This window comes from Rhinopithecus bieti, unplaced genomic scaffold (assembly GCF_001698545.2).
Source record: "Rhinopithecus bieti isolate Rb0 unplaced genomic scaffold, ASM169854v2 scaffold_25807, whole genome shotgun sequence".
In the NCBI taxonomy this organism is placed as follows: domain Eukaryota; kingdom Metazoa; phylum Chordata; class Mammalia; order Primates; family Cercopithecidae; genus Rhinopithecus; species Rhinopithecus bieti.
In genome coordinates, this window is record NW_016811708.1 from 75,693 (window position 1) to 80,886 (window position 5,194).

General features: G+C 34.3%; 2 pseudogenes across 1 annotated transcript in view; one reads left to right on the forward strand and one right to left on the reverse strand.

The window, feature by feature from the left end:
• LOC108543962 (transmembrane protease serine 11B-like protein) overlaps window positions 1-5,194 on the forward strand; it is a 24,379-nt pseudogene that overhangs the window by 15,088 nt on the left and 4,097 nt on the right.
• LOC108543967 (ferritin light chain pseudogene) overlaps window positions 1-5,194 on the reverse strand; it is a 17,953-nt pseudogene that overhangs the window by 6,879 nt on the left and 5,880 nt on the right. The window lies entirely within an intron of this gene.

Below are 5,194 nucleotides of genomic sequence, written 5' to 3' on the forward strand. Positions count from 1 at the left end.
TTATTTATTTATTTATTTTTGAGACAGAGTTTTGCTCTTTCGCCCAGGCTGGAGTTGAAGTGGCACGATCTTGGCTCACTGCAACCTCTGACCCCCAGATTCAAGTGATTCTCCTGCCTCAGCGTCCTGTGTAGCTGGGATTATAAGCACCCATCATCACGCCCGGCTAATTTTTGTATTTTCAGTGGAGACGGGGTTTCACCATGTTGGTCAGGTTGGTCTCAAACTCCTGACCTCACGTAATCCACCTGCCTTGGCCTCCCAAAGTGTGAGGATCACAGGTGTGAGCCACCACACATGGTCAAGCATTTTAAAAAATAGACCTGACGTCCCTTTGTTTGTCTTGTTTTGAAAAATGTCTATTCAGATCAGCTGCCTATTTTTAATTGGATTTCTTTTCTGTTGAGTTCCCCGTATATGCCAGATATTAAATATTAATCCCTTGTTGGATGAATAGTTTCCTTCTATTCTTCAGGTTGTGTGTTTACTCTATTGATAGTTTCCTTTGTTGTGCAGTTTTTTAGTTTGATATAATCCCATTCGTCTATTTTTGTTTTTATTACCTGTGCTTTTGAAGTCTTATTAATAAAACATTTGCCCAGACTAGTGTCTTAGGGCATTTTTTCTATGTTTTCCTCCAGTAATTTTACAGTTCTGTGCCATACATTTAAGTCTGTAAGTCACCCTGATTTGATTTTTGTATATGATGTAAGAGAGGGGTCTAGTGTCATTCTTCTGTTTGTGAATATCCAGTTTCCCCAGCACCATTTATTGAAAAGATTGTCCTTTTGCCAATGTATGCTCTTGTTGCTTTTGTCAAAAATCAGATGACTGTAAATATATACCATACTATTTTTGTCACTGCAGCTTTGTTGAAGTATATGTTGTGTATGTTGAAGTCAGATAGTACGATGCCTCCAGCTTTGTTCTTTTTGCTCAGGATTTCTTTGGCTATTTGGGGTCTTTTGTGGTTCCATAACAATTTTAGGATTGTTTTTTCTATTTCTGTTGAAAATGTCAATGGTTAGAAAAAGTCGTTGGTATTTTGGTAGGAGTTGCATTGAATCTGTAGATTGCTATGGATAGTCATTTTAGCAATATTAATTATTCCATTCCATGAACATGTGATGTCTTTTAATTTTTTTGAGTGTCTTCTATTTCTTTCCTCAGAGTTTTGTAGTTGTATTTATAGAGATCTTTCACTTCCTTGGTTAAATTCGTTTGTAGGTTCTCTTTTTCTGTAGCTATTGTAATTGGGATTGTTTTCTTGATTTCTTTTCAACCAGTTTGTTATTGATGTGTAAAAGGCTACTGATTTTTATATGTTGAATTTTAATCTTGAAACTTAGTTGAGTTCATTCATTAGTTCTAAGAATGTTTTGGTTATGTCTTTAGGTTTTTTTTTTTAAATATAAGATTATGTCACCTGTCAACAGGGACAATTTAACTTTCTCCTTTCTAATTACGGATTTTTTTTTCCCTTATTGCTCTGTCTCTGACTTCTAGGCTGAAGGAATCTGCAGTTTATATCTTCGTCTATTATCTCAAACATTCTTTTATCTCACTGTTGTTTTCTCTAACCCCAGGGTCCATTTACTTTCATTTTTTAAGAGTTAAGAAGCTGGGATGGCCCTGAAGAAATCTCTCTAATTATGATATAATAATTTATGACGTCCCTTATTTCTTTTCCCCAGCTTACTTTCAGCAAGTTGCCTTAGCGGGAAGATTGGATCATATACAATAAAAATGTCACAATTGTATGATTTCACTTTAATTATTACTTTTGCCATTATGCAGTGTTAAAATAGGCCTTTACAGAAATCTTCCTGTCTTTTTATAGGCTCTGAAGTCTTTTTTTTGGTTTCTTTTTTTTATTTTAGGGATAGACTCTTGCTCTGTTGCCCAGGCTGGAGTGCAGTGGCATAATCTCAGCTCACTGCAACCTCCGCCTCCTGGGTTGAAGCAATTCTCCTACCTCAGCCTCCCAAGTAGCTGGGATTACAGGCTCCTGCCACTACGCCCGGCTAATTTTTGTATTTTTAGTAGAGACAGGGTTTCACCATGTTGGCCAGGCTGGTCTCGAACTTGCAACCTCAGGTGATCTGCTCACCTCAGCCCCCCAAAGTGTTGAGATAACAGGCATGAGCCACTGCGTCTGGCCAGCTCTCAAGTCTTAATACTCAATCATTGAGAACTTTTAGAAAAATGTACATCTAGCTTAATTTGTGAGATGTATCGCTGATGTACATAATCTCTTACATCAGTGTGTATTTCACAGTTTGGAGCATGTTTGCTTCACATTTTAAAATTTGAAGTTGTAACTTATAGCTTCATTGTTTGTTTCCTTAGAATGGAGCCCACTGTTCTTATCTTTTGTTCTTTTTCTGGGCTTAGGGGTATGAAAATGTAAAAGTGATTTTGCTCTATCGTCTTTAGATAGAAGTCCTCTCATAATTTTTGCTTAAACCTTGATATTGCATCCAGAGCACTCAGGAAAAAAATGTATATGTGTATGTGTGTGTTTTAGGTTTTCTTTCCAGAATATGTTTTAATATAATTAAATATGCTTAATTATAGGTTTTAAATAATTAAGTTATGGAAAAGTTGTAGAATGATTTCCTTTCTTTTCTGCTCTATTATCCATCTTTCTCGATTCATACTGGCATTTAAACTACTTACTTAGATGGAAATGTTAATCATATGGTACAAGTATGCCTTGTAGACATCCCATTCCTAGAAGTTATTTTCATCTCATTAGGTATCAACTGAGCAGAATGACTGTATTCACAGTGACCTCAGTATAGTTAGTGAGCAATCTCCGTGTCCCGATAAGACTGCTACACAGAATTAAATCAGTAACAGGATATTCAAACGTTGACTTTCTTGTTCTAGGGTATGTTTTCTTTACCTTAGTTGCCATAGACATTAAATATTCAATTTATTCACTCTCTCTAGAAAAGAGCTCCATTCAATTGTAATCAAACCAATCCATATCCTTCCAATCTATAAATTACATTAATTTAATCTTGTATTAATTAAGGAATATTCATGGCTGTTGAACATTGTAATCGGTAGAAATAATTAGGAATCCAAATAACTGAATGATGCATTGTGAAAACTGAATTATGAGAGAGAAGTTGCATAGTTTCAAGGTCTAGTTTTTGTTTGCTACTTATAAAAAAAACTTAGTAAACTACTGTTATAAAGCTTTATCAGTTTATCTCTATAGTAAAAGATCTATGACCCACAGAAAAGCTAACTGAAATTAACAATGTTCCTTCGTAAATCACTTATAATCAACCCATTTTCAGCATTTTGTTGAGAGCTTTCTGACTTCTTTTTCCATCAACTTTATTATAAAATATTTTCACATTTATAGTTATATTATATTTAATCATATTGTCTCCTTTTCTGCATTCACATAGAACTTGCAATTGAAAAATAAACTTTGCCATTTAATTATATCATATTAATACCACATGTAATGGTTTCATTCATATCATCTCTTCCACAAGATGATCTTCAAAGGCAACAATCATATTGCAAAATAATATTAATATTTATTTAGTTCTTATTATATGCTAGGCACTCTTATGCGGTATCTAGCATATTCTTAACTGTTGAATATGTATCACGTTGGAGATAACATCTATCATATGTCAAGTAGCTTAGTATCTATGACATTTTAGGAAGGAAATGTAATAGCTTAAGTATGGGCTTTGGAGTCAGACAAATTGAGTTTTGATCCTTGGCTCTTCTTAGTGGCTATATAATTTTGGATAAATTACTTCTCCTGAAAGATTAATATGTTTCATAAAGTTTTTCTAAAGTATCTTCACATAGTAGATGCTTACGTGGTAACTATTTTTATTCATAATCTGGCAGTTGATTATTATAGATGGAAATCTCTTTATAGTATGTATTCCTGTCTCAACCAATATTTTATTCTGTTTATTTACTTCCTATCTTCATCTACTATCTCAAACATTCTCTTATCTGTGTTTATGATTGATATATGTATCAGACAAAAATTATATATAATTTATATATACTGTATATTTATATGTAATTTATATTTATATTACATAATATAAATATATAGTATATATTTTATGTATATTATAAATTTGCCATTTAATAGCCCTAGAATCTTTGGCAAGTTACTGTATCACTTTGAGTCTGTTCCTGACCTCAGGTGATCTGCCCGCCTTGGCCTCCCAAAGTGTTGGGATTACAGGCAGGAGCCACCATGCCTGGCCTCCCTTTTTTTAGATTTGTGTAACTGCTTGTCCTCCATATTGAATAATACAGTTGCATGCATACTGTCACCAAGCAAATATAAGAGGATGGATGGTCCTGTGCTTAACCTAAAGGTACTCCACAAACCCATAAAAGAGCAGAAGAAACCAAGCTATGAAAGATCAGACAATGAGGAAGAAATTGCTGTTTTCAGCAACATATGAAAACTTTATGTTGTTTCCAGTCCTGATAACAACAGCGTGACAGCACATATATGACTGGTATTCAAGGGTCCCAGATCAATGAAAGAAAACACAGCAAAAAGAATTGAAAGTATCTTCCATCAGATGCTGAAGAACCATTCAGGATCCTTGACTACAGATCTGAATTCTCTGAGGCTTATGGGTAAGCTCATGATGGGAGTGGCGTTACTTTCATCATTTTATCCCTAGCACATATCACAAATATCAGACACAAAACTGACCTTCAATATTTTTTAATGAACATCATTGTTTTACATCAGAGCAATTATTTGTATTCTTCACTATTAAAAACACAATCAGATCACAATATCACCAAACCTTTGTTTGATTCAGGGGTGAGGGAAGGCTGCTTTTCATTCAAAAGCAGATATTAATACTCTAAACAGTCCTTATAAGTACTGATGTGTCTTGCTAATCTTTTACAAAATCTCCCATAACTTTCAAAAGCAGCATTGGATCCACCACTATAAGACAGGTCACTTTTTAAAAGTTATTTTTTGTATACTGACAGGATTTAGGTTCACTTGCAGGGAATTCCTCTTCTTCTAAGAAAAGACACTCACAGTTTTCCACTTTAGAGGATGTGGAATACAATTCCAATTAAATAAGAAAGAAGTCTCTCATGTGGAGCCATGAAGATGGTACCTGCATATCATACATTCATGTATAGTAAAAGAACAGCCAGTGTTCTC